The sequence below is a fragment of the Oreochromis aureus genome, linkage group 1 (assembly GCF_013358895.1).
Source record: "Oreochromis aureus strain Israel breed Guangdong linkage group 1, ZZ_aureus, whole genome shotgun sequence".
Classification (NCBI taxonomy): domain Eukaryota; kingdom Metazoa; phylum Chordata; class Actinopteri; order Cichliformes; family Cichlidae; genus Oreochromis; species Oreochromis aureus.
The window spans coordinates 421,440-435,154 of NC_052942.1; positions in this window are offsets into that span (position 1 = coordinate 421,440).

Sequence of the window (13,715 nt, forward strand, 5' to 3'; positions counted from 1 at the left end):
AGTCATTGTCAATTGTTGATTTGTCCTGTTCTCATTGTCTGACGAATTATGATGGCTGTTTGTTAGCTGTTTGCATACTATGCATACTCTCTCTCTCTTCACATACAGGGAGTGCAGAATTATTAGGCAAATGAGTATTTTGTCCACATCATCCTCTTCATGCATGTTGTCTTACTCCAAGCTGTATAGGCTCGAAAGCCTACTACCAATTAAGCATATTAGGTGATGTGCATCTCTGTAATGAGAAGGGTGTGGTCTAATGACATCAACACCCTATATCAGGTGTGCATAATTATTAGGCAACTTCCTTTCCTTTGGCAAAATGGGTCAAAAGAAGGACTTGACAGGCTCAGAAAAGTCAAAAATAGTGAGATATCTTGCAGAGGGATGCAGCAGTCTTAAAATTGCAAAGCTTCTGAAGCGTGATCATCGAACAATCAAGCGTTTCATTCAAAATAGTCAACAGGTCGCAAGAAGCGTGTGGAAAAACCAAGGCGCAAAATAACTGCCCATGAACTGAGAAAAGTCAAGCGTGCAGCTGCCAAGATGCCACTTGCCACCAGTTTGGCCATATTTCAGAGCTGCAACATCACTGGAGTGCCCAAAAGCACAAGGTGTGCAATACTCAGAGACATGGCCAAGGTAAGAAAGGCTGAAAGACGACCACCACTGAACAAGACACACAAGCTGAAACGTCAAGACTGGGCCAAGAAATATCTCAAGACTGATTTTTCTAAGGTTTTTTGGACTGATGAAATGAGAGTGAGTCTTGATGGGCCAGATGGATGGGCCCGTGGCTGGATTGGTAAAGGGCAGAGAGCTCCAGTCCCACTCAGGCGCCAGCAAGGTGGAGGTGGAGTACTGGTTTGGGCTGGTATCATCAAAGATGAGCTTGTGGGGCCTTTTCGGGTTGAGGATGGAGTCAAGCTCAACTCCCAGTCCTACTGCCAGTTTCTGGAAGACACCTTCTTCAAGCAGTGGTACAGGAAGAAGTCTGCATCCTTCAAGAAAAACATGATTTTCATGCAGGACAATGCTCCATCACACGCGTCCAAGTACTCCACAGCGTGGCTGGCAAGAAAGGGTATAAAAGAAGAAAAACTAATGACATGGCCTCCTTGTTCACCTGATCTGAACCCCATTGAGAACCTGTGGTCCATCATCAAATGTGAGATTTACAAGGAGGGAAAACAGTACACCTCTCTGAACAGTGTCTGGGAGGCTGTGGTTGCTGCTGCACGCAATGTTGATGGTGAACTGTGAAAAGATTTTGTTTATTATTCAAATATGCTTTGCTTGTGATTGTGTAAACTCTGAATGACGATTCACCCTGATAAACACGAAGCCTTGCCTATGCTTATCAAATGCCTGTGAAGACAAGCTCCTGTGTAAAGAGGAACGGAAAGTTCCACTTAAGCAGATGTTTAGTCTAAGTATGAACAGAACGTTTTAGCAAGATATGAATTTGTCTGTTAAGCAATCTATATTCTGAGAACAGGCGGAGACTGCCTCCGCCCTGTTGAGTAACCTACGTGCCTATATAACCTGCAATAAAGAAGAGTACTGTGTGACTCTCGAGAGAGACGTTCACCCATGTACATGTGATTGATTATATTGTCTCACTGTGTCTCTGTTTTACTTTGGCAGCCTTCTATTTGGGAGATTTCCCCCGACATTTCTTGGTCCTTCGAAGCCGGATGAGACAGCCTATTTAAAGCAGCTCTCACAGAAGGCGCCTCACCAGGTCCCGTCGGTGCGAGAAGCCCATGTTGAAGTCTGCCGGCAGCTCACGCACTAGGTGTGTGGTAAAACCCAAGAGCGTGAATTCGGGTCTTGGTCAACGTTTTACAAGTGGTCCGCACCGTTGGGGGCTGATCAGGTGCATCTGAAGAAACCAGCGCCAAGGTAAGACAGACTACTTTGAGATAATAAAGGTTTGCGTAAAAACGAAAACGAAACTTAAAAAGAAATAGCTCGCCCAAGAAGGGCTGGAAGCAGAAGGCTCGCCCGTAGAGGGTTGGAAGCAGTAAAATAAATATTGAGCTCGTCTAAGAATGATTGGTAGCTCCCCGAAAGGGTAAAAATAGGCCTATAAGCTCGCCCAAGAGAGGCTGGAAGCACTACGCTCACTTTAAGGAAGCTGGTGGCGTGAGCAGCGTTGAAACTGTCTGTCTTTTATTGTCTATTTTGTGGTGGAATAAGTTGATTTTACAGCACAACAAGGAGGCTGAACTATTCCACTGATTTGTTTACTGTTGGTCGCTGAAGTACTGGTGAACTGAGAGGAAGGTCGTGTTTTATCACGTAAAGTCGACACCGCTTTTGAGAATAGCTCAAAAGTAGAAGGCGTGTCAGCCACCTCTCTCTGTTCTCGTGCCAGTGAAAGCGCCCGCAGGTGTGTGTGTATTACTAAGCGCTAAATAAATAAAGAAATAAATAACATAAGTAGAAATAAACATATAAAACAAATAAGAAAATGGGAAATAAAGCAACAAAACTCACTGCTGACGAGCAGTGGCTAGAGAAGAAATGTCCAGGCGCCGGACAAATTAGTGCATATAGATGGAGAAATCCAAAGAAAACCTAAATGTCCCACGTGGGAGGGAAAATGCATTAACTAAATTATAAGAAACCCTCCAAGCAGAAATAAATACTGAAAAGGAAGCTAAAAGAAATCAAAGCATACACAAGAGTTGTAATATTTTAAAGCATGGAAAGAGGAATGAAGTAGAATAAACAAAAGGTTAAATTAAGGTTAACTTAAATTAAAGCAATGAAACAAAATTGGGAAGACAACCAAGCTGAATGAATAGAATGCGTGAAACCAGATAATTCACACAAAATATATTAAATAAAAAAGAGAGATGCATAAGGCATATTAAGGCTGTGTCATTGTTCAGCCAAGGAAAATGTCTCCAACTTGGGAAGGTGTGAAGCTGCAGAGTCACACAGACCCGTGATGGATACATAATAAAATATAAACTAATATACTATTGTATATTAGTAGTAAAAGTAGTGTATTGTAATATACTGTTGCTGTTATAAAAAGGAAAAACAATACAATGATAACATTAATAATGACATACTATTAATAGGAAGAGGCACCTCAGTCAGTTATGATGTGAGGTGGATGATTGTTAAAAGTAGTCTGATTCAAGCTTAAGGTTTGCTCAAACTCAGTACAATGATATAGGAGATGAAGAAAATAAGGAAATAACTACACTAATCAGGTGCATAGAGACACTTGACCTGCTTGTAAACCTGTCATCTTAGATGAGACTTTGTTAAGATGAAGAGCAAACCTATACTAACAACTAATAAGCCAAACCCTGTATACAACAGCTAAAGCTACAGGTTTGAGAAGCTGAATAAAATGAATTAAATATGTGGACACTACCAAGCTGATGAGCAAGTTACACATAATGATTAGGCATATGATTTACTAATGCAGATGTAATAACTTTATTCTAAAATTCAAGGAGAACAAACAAGAACAACATCTTCAGTTATGTCTTGTTGTTGTTCTCTGTGCAGTGTGCTGTGCTGAGTTTTGTTTTTGTTTCTTTTGTTTTTGAAATGTTGCTTGAGTGATGAGTACTGTAACTTCTGAAGTAGCTCTCACCATGTGTCCTTGATGATGATAAGTCCAGAGCCAGCTGAGAGCTGGGTTATCTGTTTTGTTTTATGTGACAAGGCTGAGAAATTAAAACTTAGTTTCTTGTTTTGAAAAAAAAAAAAGAAAAAAAAGAGAGGCCCCTACTCTCTGAATACAATATTCTCTTCATAACTCGGCAGTATGAAATGTCATGAAACAGTGTAACTCACTCACAGTAAATCAGCAGTATAGGATAATACAAACCTATCTAATAAATCTAATGATCTTCAAATTCTTTTAACTAAGAAGTGTGATGCAAACTAAAACTACATACTGATTACACAAGAAGTATGATGTGGCCTACAGCAGTATCATGATTCACTCATTTTGATTACAGGTATAATGTAATATATGACAGCATAATAATCTCACAACTGCTACAAGCACATTTGCCTTTCTTAACACACGCGAGTGAAAGGCAACTGTTAAGAAAATGCCCTTTTGGGTGAGACAGGCCCAGAGGCCCTGCATGCAAGCGTACTAACACACATACATGCAATGAAGAGCAGCTTACACTACAGCACACACTATATGTGCGCCTCTATATCTCACATTGGTGTTAAAACAGGAAAAACTTAATAGTTTTGTTATCAACTGCTGAATTTACCCACTACTGACATTTAACTCTCCAGCTTGCAGGACAATAGGTGAAACGTTTGTGAAAACAGAGAAGGAAAAATAAAGACACAGAGAGAGTCTGGTATGACCAAGCAGTGACCAGACAATAAATTTAGTTGGTAATACAATAAATTGTGAGATGCTTTCTCCTTGATTGATGCAACACAAGTAATTTACTGTATGGAGGAAATTCTCTTTTGTGATAATCTTTTGAACGTGCATTTCTGTTGACCTGTCAATTTAGCGCATTATAAGCTGATATGCAAATTAGTTGATTGATATTAGATTTGAAAAAATAACTGTATTATAAAATAAGTGAATAAGATGTAACAACGGTTGAAATTAGTTTTTTGTTTCTAGTGTGTGGAGAAGGTTTTATCATGGCACACATCTGTTTACATGGGAGGAAACTCCTCATGTGATGCGACATTTAGCAGTTTGCAAGTGTGCAGCACATCAGAAGAATGACTATGAAATTACAAAGGGAAACAATTTTACTGACAAAGGATGAACAAAAAGCAGCTCCCACAGCTGAGCAAAAGAAATGGCTGAAATGCGGAGCGCAACTAAGAGATGACTTGATGATTTGTGAAGGAAAACCAATACTTCCAAAACCTCTACACAAAACAGCAGCCTTAGTGACACATGGAGTTACTCTCCATGCGTCAACAGGAGGGATAGGAGATATAATCTCCAAAACACTTTTACACTCTAAATTTCGAAACTTCAGCAAAATGCTTATGTAACCATTTTATTCCAACATATGGCATCCCCACTCTGATAAGATCAGATAATGGGACACACTTTGTCAGTGAGGTAATCAGCAAAGTCTCTGAAGCACTAGGGTTCAACATCAAATATCACTGTGCTTATCATCCCCAAAGTGCCGGCCTAGTAGAAAGGACAAACGGCACAATAAAACAGAGGCTGAGAAAATGTATGGAAGAAACAGGGAGACCATGGCCAGAGTGCATAGGCCTGGTAAAAATGTGGATGAGATTAACACAGGGTTCACAAAAACTTACGCCTTTTGAAATCATTCATGGCAGACCATTTCCACTGCCAATCACAAGTGAACCTTTAGATAAATCAATCAGAGAGACCACACTAGCAGAATGGATGTCAAAACTGCTGGAAAACAAAGATATTGTTTTAAACAATAAACTGCCTTCTGAATCTTCTCCAGTATCTTGCAGGTTGAAGCCAGGTGATTGGGTCCTGATTCGAGTTCTCCAGAGAAAGAATTGGAGCTCGCCCCGCTGGGAAGGCCCATACCAAGTGCTTATCGCCACACCAACTGCCTGTAAGATAGCAGAGAGACCATCTTGGATTCACCAAAGCCACTGCAAGAAAGTGAGTGACGGCCTAGACTCAGACTCCAGCACCCCTACCTTCTGGTGATCTACCTGGTGAAGGGAGGGCTGATTGGGTATATCCCGCCCTCTACTTCTCGCCAGTAGTCTACTCACCCAAGGATCTAGGTGTGTTTGGCTGTCATGAAGACACTCGCCGTCCTAGCAGCTGTCCTCCTGCTCCTAGCAGGACTCCTCGCACTTTTCGAGGACAATAAAGAACAGAACACAAGCCAAACGTGCCGCCAGCTTCGCGGGCATTGGCTATCAACATAAGAAAATCATCATTGATGAGACAAGCTCTATCATCTATTCGCTTAACCTTCTTAGTATCTTTCAGGGACCACCCCGATACGAGGTAATCACCGTCGAAAACGCTGGACTTGACAACGGGCGTGTGACCGGCTCTTCTGGATCAACTTCAACGTGACGAATCGGAACACGTCCATTCACTTCCCAGTGTTCTTGGACCAAACCCCAGGGAAGAACCACTCCATGTGTTACCGACAAGACAACGGTAGCAGACCCCTAGACAACACCACCAACTGTAACCAAACCGCTGCCAGCGGAGAGGGCGCACCTGTAAACACGTCCGCGCCCAGCAACGGCACCTACTGAGTGCAGGGAATGGCCTGGCTGTGTGGACAACGTGCCTACTTCATACTGCCACCCGGATGGACGGGCACCTGTGCCCCAATCTTCATTTCAGACCACACCTTCAGGATATCAGCTGTAAATAGCTCTCAGACTACAAGACGACGACGAGACGTCTCCGCAGTGCAACCACATGACCCCATCTATGGCAGTGATGTGCCAGAGGAATTTAAGCTTTGGACCACCAGACAAAAGGTCCTCCACTCACTGTTTCCATGGGTGGGCACCGGAAAGAACATGTTAAGAATTGAAACTTTGGACTACCGCTTTGGACTGTTCCTGAATGCCTCGTGCAAACTCAACAATCAACAAAATGAAGAGATTGATGCCCTGCGCATAACTGTGATGCAACACCGAGTCGCACTGGACATGATTCTGGCTGAGAAAGGAGGACTCTGTATACTCTTTAACAACACATGCTGTACGTACATTCCAGATAATGTTCACTCTTCCAACATGACCGACGCCTTACGCATGCCGAAACAACTCAGGGACGCTCAGCAACAGGACTATGTCACGAACACTGAAGATTGGCTTACCTGGCTGTTGAGTGGTTCCTGGAAATCTCTTTTAATAAAAGGACTGGTTTTTGTAGGAGTTCTTCTACTCCTACTCTGTTGTTTTACTTCTTGTATTTTGCAATGTGTACAATCAATGATTAATAAAGTTGTTGCAGTTCATGTGCAGGCATACCTGACACTGCCCATGGACGAAGATGATGATGATCCCCCTGACACTGAAATGCTGTGATACACCAATGTATGACGTGCTGATTAAAAATGCGCTGCAAGAAATCATGCACAGATAATAAACTAATGGTGTTTTAACTAGTGTAAAAGTTAAACAACAGGAGGGAAATGTGAAAAGATTTTGTTTATTATTCAAATATGCTTTGCTTGTGATTGTGTAAACTCTGAATGACGATTCACTCTGATAAACACGAAGCCTTGCCTATGCTTATCATATGCCTGTGAAGACAAGTTCCTGTGTAAAGAGGAACGGAAAGTTCAACTTAAGCAGATGTTTAGTCTAAGTACGGACAGAATGTTTTAGCAAGATATGCATTTGTCTGTTAAGCAATCTATATTCTGAGAACAGGCGGAGACTGCCTCCGCCCTGTTGACTAACCTACATGCCTATATAATCTGCAATAAAGAAGTGTACTGGTGTGACTCTCTCTCGAGACGTTCACCCATGTACATGTGATTGATTATATTGTCTCACTGTGTCTCTGTTTTACTTTAGCAGCCTTCTATTTGGGAGATTTCCCCCGACATGAACAGATCAAAACACTGACAGAATCCATGGATGGCAGGCTTTTGAGTGTCCTTGCAAAGAAAGGTGGCTATATTGGTCGCTGATTTGTTTTTGTTTTGTTTTTGAATGTCAGAAATGTATATTTGTGAATGTGGAGATGTTATATTGGTTTCACTGGTAAAAATAAATAATTGAAATAGGTATATATTTGTTTTTTGTTAAGTTGCCTAATAATTATGCACAGTAATTGTCACGTCCGGTGTGGCAGACGTGTGGAGAAGTAGGGAGGACCCAAGATGCGGCAGCTCTGGTGCAGGTGAGTTTATTTAACAGAAGGAAATACAAACAGCAGTGGCGAGGGTGAACTAGAAACTAAGAAAACCTAAACTGGAAAAACTAACAGAAACTAACCGTAAACAGATATGCAGGGAGGCACAGGGAAATCCACAGGAAGCCGGAGAGACGTAGGGAGACCGAGGGAAACAACACAGACGAACCAGCAACGAGGACGAGGTAACACACACTATAAATACACACGCCAGGAATCAGGGAAGGGAAACAGGAGGGAACACACCTGGAAGACATCACAACTGACGAGGCAGGGGAAAACGTAAACAGAACACACTGACATAAGACACAGACCTTCACAATAAAACAGGAACTACACATACAAGGACACACACGGGCCGAACAGAGTAAACAGTAAACAGAGGAAGAACAGAACCAAAATCACACTAAATAGAAAAACACAAAACGCTGGGTCAAACAGACCCAGGATCATGACAGTAATAGTCACCTGCACACACAGATATCCCCCTAAAATAGCTCAAACTAAAAACAAACTAAAAACTACTTCCAAAAACATTCAGCTTTGATATTAATGAGTTTTTTGGGTTCATTGAGAACATGGTTGTTGTTCAATAATAAAATTATTCCTCAAAAATACAACTTGCCTAATAATTCTGCACTCCCTGTATATGTGTGTGTGTTTGTGTGTTTATGTTTATCTGGTTAAAGTCAGTATGGTTCCGACAACAGTTTTTACAACAAAATATATTAATGTATAATCCTTAATATGTTTTATGTGTCGGTGGGGAGTTGGGGTGGAGGGGTGGCAGAGGGGATGTTCGTCCAGGGCACCAAACAGGCTAGGACCGCCACTGCCCCGTGAGCACAGTTACAGTGACAACAGCAGAGAGCATACACAACAGTTTTTGGAAGGATTCCAGCTCCAGTAAACCAACAACAGTCAGTTGATCAGACAATCAGTCTGATGCATCAGAGATGCTCGGGAAGGAAATGTCTGTTTATTTTATTTTTTCAAATTCTGGATCTAAACTAATATTTAAACCTGTGATTTTATCAACAGGTTTGAGGAAGGATAGCATGACTTACTGTCTTGTTATTTTTGAGACAAAAACAAATAACAGGATTATGTGCCGTCTGTCTCCGGATCACTAAATCTCTCTGTACTCCTCTTCGTTCTATTCCTGTCTGTTCTAAGAGGTTTACCTGTTCTTCCACCACTGCAACAGATTTCCTGTGTGTCCAGACTTTTCCAGCCCTTCTGTGTACTTGAGCTTTTCCAATCCACCCACCACTGTAATCAGATTAAAAGAAACAAAAACCTGTTGGTGCCTTCAGCCTCAAGCGGGACTGAAAAACCACCTCAGTGCTCTGTGGTTTTATCCTTCAGGAGGTGCGTGGGGTCGCGAGCAGCTGGAGGGATGCCACCGGGGCCGGAGACACATTGTTCCCGTCATACCAACCCCTTCATCCTGCTTTATGACTGATGCCTGCTTGACAGTTTGGAGATCTCATCACCCGGGGCCTCAGGAACGTGATGACAGGACGCTGGCTTCGGCCACAGGTGAGACTCTGCTGAAGGCAAACAGCCTGAGAAACACACAAGAATAGAAAACATCTAATAAAATGAAATTCCTCTGATTCCCAAAATGATTAAAATGTTGCATATAGCCTCTGCTGCCCTTAACTGTCATTCAGTCAGCACTGAAAAAACTCTATGTATTTATATATTTAACAAGAAATACCCAGAGAGTGCACACAGCCACCGAGCCAGCTCACTCTCTGGGCAGAATTTACTTTTAAGGAAATATTATTGTATTTTTAAACGTTTAGTTTTCTTTGATCTTTTTAGGGCGACCGTGGTTCAGGGGGTTGGGAAGCTTGTCTGGTAACTGGAAGGTTGCCGGTTCAATCCCCAGCTCTGTCTGCCTTGGTCGTTGTGTCCTTGGGCAAGACACTTCACCTACTGGTGTTGGCCAGAGGGGCCGATGGCGCGATATGGCAGCCTCGCTTCTGTCAGTCTGCCCCAGGGTAGCTGTGGCTACAACTGTAGCTTGCTTCCACCAGTGTGTGAATGTGAGAGTGAATGAATAGTGGAATTGTAAGCACTTTGAGCGTCTTAAAAAGCGCTATATAAATGCAATCCATTTTTAAACGTACTTTAAGAAGTTTGTATTCCAGTGAAAACAAGTGCAAAGTGGAGGCTTTTATCATTTTCCTGCTGAAACCCATTTTATTTTTTTATATTTATGTGGGTATAGTACATTAGCAATGAAGTTAGTTATTGGTTAGTTTAGTTTGTTAATAACTGGACATGAATAACTCGAGTCTGTTATGTACTGCAGTACATTTCTAGCTAACTAAGCAGCTCATTCTCTTTCTCTTAACGAAACTTTCTTTAAAGATCAAATCATTTCTGTGTGAACTTGAAAGAAAAGCAGATGTGAAATGTAAAAGTGAGGTCAGAGTTAGGAATGTGTGACCTTATTTGACCTTGAAGAAGAGGTCAGAGGTCCAAAGTAATGACATATTTAGATCCTCATACATCTTTCCCTATATACGTTTATGTTGTCAGTGCAAGCGATGGCAGTAAGAAGTACTTCTATTTAGAATTACTGTCACTTTGACCTTCAGATCAATGGGTTAAACTTGAAGGAAAGGTCAGAGGTCAGATGTGACATAACCTTTACAGCAGAGGACAAAAGGTAGCGTACTCCTTTCTATCATCAGTCGATTCCTCCACACTCCAGACATGGACAACGATATTCCCAGTTTGAGGAGACCTATTACACTCCACATTTTTAATTTTGAACTGTTCTACAGGAGTTTTGCATGATTATATACTGGACCTCGGTGCAGCCCGTCAGTTCTTTCATTGTCTGCATTAAAGATGTTTTAGCTCCTCTCTTCTGTTTGTGCCTGAGATCTCCATATTAGGGCTGGAATAAAAAGGATGGCATCAGATTTTGATGTTAGACCAATGAAAGCAGCAAAGTTAAGCTGTCAGTAGAAAAAATGCAGCGTGTAATAATCTGTCGTCTGTGTAATCCCTCAGAGTACGAACACGCCGTTCTGTCAGAGTTATGAATGGGTACATTGTGTCTCTATGGGAAAAAGCATTCCTGTTGTTTGTAAAATCTGGTAAAAATTCACAGCTTTTATTTACCTACCAGGACCAGTGCTGCTTAGAGCACTCAGGTTTGTCTGTAAGATTCCTAAACAAAAACAACGGGATCATTTTTGTCCTTTTTGTCATATATGAAAACAAGGCTTGAATTTCAGCCAACAGTCATTGCACAAGCCTATTGAAACCATAGATCGAGCACATTCACTCAAGCACGGATTTGCATCCCCTAATTTGCTTTTGTTTGTTCTCGCTGGCACTTCCTCCTCTCCCACAAGGCAGCAGTAATTATCCAAGAGTGAAAGGGGCCCCAAGGAATGCCGGACGGTCCGCAGCCGACCGGAGCGCTGAGAGCAACACGTGTTTGTCACAGTGACTAACTGGTTTACACCCACACTTGTTGGAGGGGATAATCTAAAGTGAAATTAAGGAAATGACATCAAACAATGTTTGTTCTTAAAGTTAGTGTGGATGTTTGTGGCCTGGAAAAGCGTTCCTAAGTGGGTTACTGGTTCTCTGAATAATGCCCACTCAGCTCCAAGAGAGGGTTATCAAACACATGCAAAGTTACATCATCTGTTTCATTTCTGTCATTTTCATTGGATTTTTACTAAATATATTTGGATAAAAGCACTTTGAGTTGTAACATGCATGCAGGTGAAAGGTTATGAATCCTGGGCCTCTGGGCACAGAGTGCGACTCCCCCTCCAGCACAGAGGAGCGGGACACCCACACTCAGGGAGACGGCAAACCACACAGTCGTGTCCTGAGTCCTCTACAGTTTCCTCCCCTGGTCTTTGTGTACATTCGTAGCCAGCGTGCATCACCTTTCAGTCCTTTAGTGTTTTTTTGCACTCGCTCTGCGTCTCTTTTCACTCTTTTTTTGTCATTTTGCATATTTTTGCAGCTGGTTTACATCTTTACATCGTTTTTCTTCTCTTGGTCATCTTACATTTCTTTGATCATCTTGTGTATTGTGGTGTTTTTTTGTGTGAATTCTCAGCTAAAGTGTGTCTGTTTCTGCTCATTTTGGTCTTTTTATTGTTGCTTTTGCATCTGTTTGTGTTCTTTTTTGCATATTTTTCGTCTCTTTGTTCTTGTTTTTCCTTCCGCTCTTATTGTCAGCTTTCAGTTTAGTTTTAGTGTTCTTGCTCGTCTTTGTAGTAATTTGATGTGACTGACATGAGCTCTTCTTTTTTTTTGCTTTTTTTTGTCTGAGCTTTATCATCGTTCACTCCTCGTGGACATTATGTGTCTCAGTTTTGATCTCTGTGCCACATTTCAGCAGTTTTAATTCCCTATTTGTTAGTTATGACACACTTTAATGGACAACAAGGACTTGTCTTATTCAGTATGAGACGACAGCTTATTATATACAGGACCTAGATAGACATTATCAAAGCATCTTTGGTCAGCTAGTTTTTTCAAGTACATTGTTAAAAAGTACTTTTCTGTGAAATTGCTGTGAATGAATCTGTGGCAGTGTGCTTGTTCTTGTTAATGCTGGCTGTGGTGAGCATGTTCACCATGTTCACAGTACTCCGTGTCTCCATGTTTCACACTGATAATCCTACAACTGACTTGCTGGAAGATTCTGGAAGTGTGTTCATGGACTGTCTTTGTAAATCCAAGCCTGAACCAGGTTAACCTCTGATGTTCCCTCTTACTCAACCTCTTCTTTATTACTCAATCCCATGAAGGTAAATCTGGGAGGACTGTGTCTCCTCTCCAGAGGCTACACGATCCTGGCACAAGCGTACATGCACAGAGGTTCAGTACCAAGAACAACTCATTAAAGCAGCTAAACATGACAGCACTATCACTCTCTGATTTTGCTTTGCATCAGCGTAACAGTGAACAGACAGTTTAATATATCTGCAAACAGCATATTTACTCCAACCCAAACAAAGCAGTACAAATGCAGCACTGCAGCCATTAAATTGTGACTATTTAAAAGAAAATGAAGGTTAACAAAGTGATCTTTTACAGTTGGATGTTTTTGTAATGAGCTGTACGCAGATGGCTGTTTACTGAAGCAGAGGCTCTAAATCCCACGGGTCCTGAGGACTTGGCCTTCATCAGCAGGAATTAAACTTCCACCTTTGATATTGTGCCTTTTTTTCTGGCATCCTGTTTGTTTTTTGTTGGTTTTTTTGTCTCCATACGGGAGCACAGACTGCCGTGTATTATTTCCTAAACATGCTGCACATTGGAGAATCTCTGCAACTTCAGTAGAAAGCTTCCCTCAGAGTAACAGGCTGCAATAATGCTGTGCCTGCGCGGGTGAAGGTCATCCTGGCTGAGAGGAGGGCTGGAACAGCGACGGGATTATCCCAGTGCACCACCCTGCACACTAACCCAAATCTAATCTGGCTCTCTCCTCATGCACTCAGCGCTTTTCAGCCGCTGCCGTCGTCTCGTCTCACTGCCGCTGTGCAACACAGAAGAGTGGTTTAGCACAGATCCAGCTCCAAGTAGCTTTTACACCTCAGTCCTGACCAGCTTTGTCCCTTTGAGGAATTCATGAACTGTTTTCACACACAAATGTCAGATTATAGAACAGAGCTGGCAACGAGGAGTGTAGCAGCTTTTCAAGGGGAAAGCTGAACTTGCAGCGTATGGTTTCCCATAATCGGCTTTTATCATGCAATATTTGAATTTGATATCTTTTTACACAGAAACTCATCCAATAAAACCACAAAGAAAATTACTAACGGTTAATGGAGCTGCAGAGTGCAGCAGTTTGGAT